The sequence below is a fragment of the Octopus bimaculoides genome, chromosome 5 (assembly GCF_001194135.2).
Source record: "Octopus bimaculoides isolate UCB-OBI-ISO-001 chromosome 5, ASM119413v2, whole genome shotgun sequence".
Lineage (NCBI taxonomy): Eukaryota > Metazoa > Mollusca > Cephalopoda > Octopoda > Octopodidae > Octopus > Octopus bimaculoides.
In genome coordinates, this window is record NC_068985.1 from 79,004,525 (window position 1) to 79,013,137 (window position 8,613).

General features: G+C 34.9%; 1 protein-coding gene and 1 long non-coding RNA gene across 5 annotated transcripts in view; one reads left to right on the top strand and one right to left on the bottom strand.

The window, feature by feature from the left end:
- LOC106870613 (uncharacterized) overlaps nucleotides 1-8,613 on the bottom strand; it is a 205,660-nt gene that overhangs the window by 194,831 nt on the left and 2,216 nt on the right. The window contains exon 1 of one of the 4 annotated variants that reach the window (XM_014916744.2): nucleotides 8,219-8,526. The exons of the other annotated variants lie outside the window; for them this stretch is intronic. The gene's annotated coding sequence lies outside the window, so the exon portion shown is untranslated. Of the gene's footprint in view, nucleotides 1-8,218; nucleotides 8,527-8,613 lie in introns of those variants that run through there. 4 annotated transcript variants of the gene reach the window in all.
- Nucleotides 3,741-5,381, top strand: LOC128247810 (uncharacterized). The gene is made up of 2 exons (XR_008264127.1): nucleotides 3,741-4,505; nucleotides 4,624-5,381. It is a non-coding gene; the product is annotated as an uncharacterized LOC128247810 (long non-coding RNA).

Here is an 8,613-nt window from a genome sequence, read left to right on the forward strand (position 1 = left end):
GATTTTCCTCATGAATTTTCGGAAGCCCTCCCCACCCCTCGGAAAAAATTTCCCCACAAATGTCTTTATAATCGTAATCTATACCGTTTGAAAAATATTTATATAAAATTCAAGTAAAAAAAAAGAAAAGCTTTTCCCTAAAAGTTATAAGGAAAAAACATCGGATCTTGTGAATTTTCCGAAGGCCTTACCCCACCCCACCGTTGCTTTCCGGGCATTTTTGTTTTCATATTCGTTTCCTACACCTTTTTTTTTTAATCCGTTACACTATTGTTTTTTTTATTTCGTTTCCGGGTAATAATGTCAACATTAACCGCCTTTTCCACTATATATAGCCCCGGGCCTACCAATAGCTTGTGAGTAAATTTCATAGACGGAATCAGTGGAAGCAGCCCGTCGTTTGTGTGTGAGCCCCTTCTCCACCGCTTGGTGTTGGTCTGTTTACGTCCCCATAACATAGCGACTCGGCAAAAGAGAACTATTAGATTAAGTCAATTTGTTAGCCTAAACAACCCTTCAAGGCGGTGCTCTAGTCTAATGACTGAAAAGTACAAAGTATAACATACACGACTATTTTTGCAAGGACGGGGTGGGGGTGGTAGAGGGATCTCCGTCGTTTGACTATGAGAATCCAAATGTACGATCAACTGAATTATCATTTTAGACACGCGTAGCCTTAACATAATTGCCGGACAAGAATCAGCATGAAACAGTATGAGTGTGGTGAGAGACTAAGTTGTACTTTTGAGTTGTAGGTACAATCTATTTGACAGGCTTCTTCACAGTTACCGTTAACCCAGTTTTTCACTTATTAGGAAAGGGGTCGACCCGAAGCTACAGAGAATAATACTTGCGTAAGAACACCACGCAGTGAGGCTGAACGAGGGACAAAAGTGGTTGTGAGACGAATTTCTTAACCATCCTAATATAAATTACTAGCATGTATTTTATCGACTACTACCCACCTAGTGTGAGTGCATACTAGGGTTAAAGCTACTCAAACAGTTGATTCTATAGCACATGCAAAAACAAAAAAAATAGGCAGTATTTTACTAGTTACGAAGAACAAGTAGGGACATAGCACTACACTCTGTTAATGATAACAGGATGGTCACCACTGGATTGGAAAGCTTTTGAAAACGACAGGAATTTTTTTTAAAAAAGCGTATTGTCCGCTATTTAGAACGCACAACATTATGATCTCCGTTTCAAAGAAAATTTTAATTGAAAATAAAACTTTAACCGTAACCTTACAACTGGTCTTAAACCTTAATTCGTAACCTTTAACCTTCGGGACTTTATTTCCTCTTAACTCTTTTAATAACCTATATATTTGTATACGCTTGTTGTTGGCACTCCGTCGTTTACGACGTCGAGGGTTCCAGTCGATCCGATCAACGGAACAGCCTGCTCGTGAAATTAACGTGCAAGTGGCTGAGCACTCCACAGACACGTGTACCCTTGACGTAGGGGGTATTCAGCGTGACACAGCGTGACAGTGTGTGACAAGGCTGGCCCTTTGAAATACAGGTACAACAGAAACACGAAGAAAGAGTGAGAGAAAGTTGTGGTGGAAGAGTACAGCAGGGTTCGCCACCATCTCCTGCCGGAGCCTCGTGGAGCTTTAGGTGTTTTCGCTCAATAAACACTCACAACGCCCGGTCTGGGAATCGAAACCGCGAGTCCGCTGCCCTAACCACTGGGCCATTGCGCCTCCACATTTCTATACGTATTAAGGCATCAAATAAACTGTTTCGGAGCATGAATCCCGGGATATCCTACATATATTTATCGACATACACACATACACACACTACTACGATCTGCACAATTTCCGTGAACCAAATTCAATCCGAGGCTATGATATAAAACACATGTTTAAAGTACAGCGCAGTGGGATCGAACCAAGAACCACGTGGTTGTGAAGCGAACTTCTTAACCACACAACAACGTCTAATAATAATTTGACCTCGAGACATTAATGGCATGAAAGTAAAACAAAAACGTAAAAGCAATTAAATGTACATGCCGGGCTTCGCTTTCGCAGTGATACTGATTAATGCTGACGATAATTTCTGTGTCAAAGATTTAGGTTTATAATCTATGAAGTGAGAATGAGTGGCGTTCATGGGTCTCTCAAGGACATTAAGGACATGACATGAAAATGAAATGTATAGACTTGGGACCGAAACAACAGTGGTACGCCGGTTGGATGTCAACTCATCTACCTTAATCAACAGCGATTACATTTATAGTGCAAAAGAAACATCTAGACAGTCCTGCACCGTCTGTGCTAATATATCTAATCCCATTGTTAGTAAATAGAGAAAATGGATGGGAGAAATGGAGATATATGGGGTGGGGGTGAAAGAATGAGAGAAAACACGAACGAAGAGCAAGGAAAATATGGAAAAGAAACCGTATGAAAGAACGAAGGAATGAATAACGATAACGTAAACAAAAGAACGATAGAAAGAAAGTGAAATCGGGATAAAGAATGAAAGAGGAGATTAAAAAGGATTAAAGAAACGAAATAAATGGACAAATAAAAACTAAGCATTTAGTTTTAACGTAGATTTTATTTAAAGCACACACATTTTTATATCATTTTTTTAAAGAAAATATGTCTTTATATTATTTAAAACAGAATCTACCAACAATTCAAAGTAAAAGTAAAAGTTAATTTTTTAATTTAAAATGTTTTAAAATATATTAATTTTTGATTTGTTTGCCATTAGACTGCGGTCATGCTGGGGCACCGCATTGATTTTTTAAAATCAAATGAATAATCAACCCCAGTATTATTAAGGATTCTTTTTTTTTTTTATAATTAAAAACTAATGTTAGGCAATTTTAAAGAATAACAGTGATTTTCTTATGTATATAAAATCTATTTTGGTTTGTATGTTGTGTTTTTGTAATTTGCAATTACGTTTTTTACCAATAATAAATTGAAATGACAGCATTTTAAATTTTTAGAAAGCGAAACTAAAGCGTTCAGATGGAAACGATATTATATACGAAAAGAAATCAGAAAAAGTACTCGAGTGTCAAGTTCCTAACCCTTAATCAGGGTTTTTCAGATGTTCAATGCAATAAAATTCCAAAGACCTTTTGTTTTTTAAAAAGAAAAAGAAGCGAAGGGGAGTGGTTTAATAAATTCACAGAGAAAGGAATGAAGTGCCCAAAATTTTAAGAATGCAGCGTGGAAGACCCAAACACATACACGCGTATATACACACATTCAAAAGAACGTAAATATTAGAACAAGGAACATGGATTTGAGTTATTAACGAAGAAAATACATACACAACTGAGAGTATCAACGTAAAAGGTGGGGGACGACAGGAGAGAAGCAATAAACTAGATTTCATAGTTTCTGTCGACCTTCATTAAGGATCGAACCTAAATAGTTTTGATTCGCAATAGTCTCGTGACTAGCCTTTGCAACAACAGCAATAACAGTAGATTTGCGCTATTACAATAGTCACTAACAAACTGATTTTGCTGTCATGATTCCATCGTTGATAATTTACGTATGTTGTCTGTGTATGTGTGCGCTATAGCTGTGTCCGCACACACCATGTTTACTGTATGTATACACGCGTGCGCGCACACACGTGCATGTACATGCACATATATATGCATAAATACAATTAGCTATATATGTTTATATTCATACACACACACACACATAAATGTCAGTATATAAATATATACATATACGTATGTATGCGTGCTTATGAATGTCCATGTATTGCATATATTTAAGGTATGTATATACGAGTTGCGTCTGTTTACAACGTCGTCTATAGTACACAAGTGGCTGCATGTGTTGGAAGCTATATGCTACAGGTGTATATGTACAGAGGATGGACGTGTGAGATAAGAGTGAGTGATCGTATATTCATTCTCCACTGTTGTTTAGCCGCTATCCACCCTCCGTCTTGGCGATCCCATTTTTTGAGGAAACACAAAATACAACGTAGTCATGTGGTATGCTTCGAAGGTAGGATCTGGCTGTTATTTCTGGCAGATTAAGAGGTTTGCTCGTTGGCTCGTGCGTCTCATTCTATCCGTATTTGCTGTCGCTGTGGGTGTTTGTCGTTTAACCCAAGGCCAATCATGAACTGACAGACGTTTGTTCAGCAGCTTTCCAGCCGTCTATCTCGCTGTCTTTTTTTAATGTTTACATTATCTAATGTGTCAGTTTCTCTTTTTTTAAGGATGGTTAGAGTATAATATATTTGTAGGAAGGGGAAATTTAGTTGATATTTCGGCTCGGCTGATACCCGAGCAAAAATATTTAACTGATTAAATGGATATTCCGTAAGAAAAGCTTTGATGTAGTACTTAATCTAAGCTATAACGTAAATAAAGTTATGGTACTCATACTTTCTCAGTGTTTCTGCACTATATGTGTATGTGTTTTATACATATGTATATATGTATGCATGTGCATATTTAGTAAGGGAATTACATTTTCTACGGAATTCGGAAAAAGGGTAAGGTCTTTTTCATTTTTTCTTCTTAGAATTTACAATCCTAAAAGAAGTTTTTCTCAAATTTTTATTTTGTTACACTTAATACCCACCCTATATAATCCTTTTTCTTTCCCATTAGGTATGGGGGGCGCCTATTTCGAAACACATCCGCCGCGTTCTTCCCCTTAAGAAAAAAAAATGAATAGAACATTTCAAGATATGTGAAAGTGACTTTATGGTTCTCTTATTTGTAAGTAAGGACGTTCTCAATGTTTTCAATTCAACGGATGGCGACGGACCTAAACGTAAATTGTATAAATATGTTTGGTTTGCACTTCTATAAATTACATTTTGTCTATATTTGTAAATTCCATATTCAGTTTTTGAAAGAATTTGAAACTGAAACAATACATTATGCTTTTTCTCTCAATATTGAATACATATTACCCTCTGTAATACAACTGCTATTTCAAAAGAAGATCGACTGACCACGTATTAAGTTCCATTGCTTGCAACCTCTGACTGTCTCGTTATGTTTATAAGCATGTGAGTACGAGCACGCGCACGTGTATATGCGAGCGTGCGTGTTAAATAAAATAGCTATGTCCGATTACGCGTAGGTAGGAAACAAATGAGTATATCATGTACTCTAATAGAATTTGACAAATAGTAATCCTTTAATTAATATGAATAATGTTCGGCTATCGCATAATAATACTCAAGCACGAATCCAAGAAAAAGTCACATGAAAAAATAGAATCCAGGGAAAATAATCACAAGAAAAACAGAAGTTAAGAAAATAACATGATAGAAAAAGTCACAGGAAAAAAAAAAAAGGTCGTTTTTGTTTTGTTTCATGAATTACGAATGAATAAAGTGGGTTTTCGTTTTCTTTTACATTTGCGCAATACCAATGATATAAATTCTTTATTCACTGTGTACAAGTTAGTAACTTTAACATTTTTAAATATTTTAAATGAAAGGGAAGTTCTTCTCTGCCAAAATTGCGACTTTTAATTTTTTCTTCTGCAAAATATTTTGTTGATTCCTAGCTCGTTCACTGTTAGGATACATACATACCCACCCAGTGACAAAACTGTTGTTTAAAATTTATTTCATCGTCCGATACTGTTTTCCAGTTTCACTCTAACCTGGTGTAATTCAAGTACTTCAGTTTTATTAGCTTTAAGTTAGCCCTATCGAGCTAAATCTAAGATAAAAAGTGTTCCAGCTAGACAGACATCGTAGGACCCATATATTATCCATTGCACCCTTCTGGGTTTTTTCTTTTCTTTTAAAGATGATAAGCGTGTTGTTTGAGGAAGATTCATGTGTTTCGTAGCAGATTAATGACAACGTAATAAATAGATCATTTGCTCGTCCAAAGTACTTGTAATATAGCCAGGGTAGATTTAATCCTCTATAACCCGCCTCCTATACATTTCTGGCATTGTGCCACTACTACTACTAGAAATCATTATTATAATTGCATCGTATATGGATAAATTAAGTCATATCAATTATATAGCTAGAGTGCATACGTTAAAAGTACTCTATCAATTGTTTAGTCCCAGGTCAGCCATGAAGATACGTTATCATAAGCGTTCCAGCCATGACCATCATGTCATTTTCAAGGCAGTGGAAAGAAGAGTACATATCTAATGCATGTTTTGTTTTTAAGACTGCAGGGCGTGATTTGAAAATTTGACTGCTATTTCTAGCAAAGTAAGCTACTGTGTAGAGGCTACTTCGTTAGCACATATTTTTGTTGATGGGTTGCGTCGACTTTTCCTTTCTTTTTAGATCGCATTATATATCTATCCTTCTTCCCGAGCTTGCTCATCAACTACATACACATATGTATATGTATATATTTTATACACACACACACACACACACACACACACACGACTGTCTCAACATACCCATGACTGCCTATCTGTCTGTACAAACCCGTCTGTCCATTTATGTCTGTTTGCTGTTAGCTTGTACATTATATAGTTTGATGATATAGTATGCTCATCAGGCTATCTGCCCATTATGTAAGCTCTCTTATCCACTTGTCTATCTATCTAGTCTAATATCTATCATGGTGAATTGGAGAGGATAACATTTAAATATATTTTCGTGTGTAGGTGTAGTAACGCATCTTGATATGTGTTTCAAATATATTTATGAGTTATTGACTCCGTTAAACGTATTGACGCATATAGAAATATGCATATTCACAGGAAGATCGTGGTTTTTGAGGAAAGACATAAAAATGAAACAGAAGTGAGGAAAGAGAACAACCATCAGAATCAGTGGTTATGTTAAAAAGAAAATAATAAATAAAAAGTGCAAATTGAAACGTAATCCAAAATTTTCATTTACTCATTTTCAGAACTGTTTTCTCGTTCAAAATATTTTCAAGGAAAATAAAAATAAACAAATGAGCAGTTTTCTTTCGGGACTAAGCGAAAAATGAAATTTTCAATTTAAGGTTTTGATTGACGGGAGGGGCTCGTTTAAAAGTAGGAACAAGAAAAATAATGAAAAATAAACAAACGGAAAAGAGGGACCATATTGTCAAGTTAATGTCGTTTCCCGCCACACACGCACACCTGTGGGACTGTGGGTGGACATGGTGTTCTATCAATTTATCTAATACAATAGCAATCTGATTCAGCCACAATTTTAAATACGCATAAGAACACAAGTCACTCACTAGCACAACATAAGAATTAGAAGGTTAGTCTCAAATTCACACCATACCGTCTTGAAAAAGAAAAAAAAAAGACGTTTGATAATGAAGTCCTAAGACAGATTAGGTCTAAAAAAAATAAAGAGGGAATGATTACGGCAGAAGAGCCTTTTTAATCGTAAATCTGCAAGATGACTGACCAACCTTGAAAATACAATAACAAGAGCACATGCACATATTAAGAAGCAAAAAGCAAATGGTTAACTACTAAAGTTTGTTTGGGTTTGAAAGCATAGAAATAATTAAATACAGTTTGTAAATACAATCACAATAATAAAAATCTTTTCTACTATAGGCAGAATTTTGGGGTAGGTGACTAATCGATTACATCAACTCTGGTTCTCGACTGGTACTTATTTTATCGACCCCGAAAGGGATGGAAGGCAAAGTTGACCTCGGCAGAAATTGAACTCAGAAAGTAAAGACGGACAAAACGCTATTATGCATTTTGCCCAATGCGCTAACGATTCTGCTAAGCTCACCACCTTAATAATAATAATAGTAATAATAGTAATAATAATAATAATAATAATAATTACAAAAATGGTGGTTGTGGTGGTGGTAAAGATACCGGTAAATATTTTTCGGGCTTTTTATAAAGAATGACTCATATACGCATAAAAAGTCTCTTGTACTTTCTTTTAGGTCAAACTTTAAAAAATTACTAGGAAAATTTACAATTGCAATATTTTTCATTTACTGTCACTTGAAAACAAAAGAAAAAAACTAAAAAATAACCCCACCGAAATTAAGTATTTCGTAATTGGTACATTTACGACATTCATTCATTCGTTCATTCATTCATTCATACATACATACAATTTGATTCATTCATTTTCTTCGTTATTTATTTCATGGTTAGGTGTTGTAATATCCATTGGAAATACAATCGCGCGAGAAATTTTAAATTATTTCATATATACAAACGATAGCAACAACAAAGAAATTAGAGTTTAAGTTTTTGTAACAAAACGTCAAGAGGTTTACCTACCTACAAGATGTTTTACAAACCCGAATGATTGAGAAATTTTTTCTTTTCCGTATTAAAAATGTTTTCGTAATAAAATTATTACCAACTGTTGCGTAATCATTCTCCATCCGACGGGGGTGAAAAAATAACAGGTTCCAGCTATTTTAAATTTTATTTTTAATGAATTCGAATGATTGGAAACACTTTTTCGTACCAAAATTGGAAAGTGTTATTTAAAAAAAAAATTCAGAGGAATTTTTTTAATACTTCAATAATGCTATATTTTAAAGCCAAAACTTAACACTAACCCATTTTGGCTTTAAAAAAAAAATCAATTGATAAAATATCCCATAAGAAAACTAAAAAAAAAAATACTACAAAAACAATGCAAAAAGAAATGAAAATATCTTCATTGG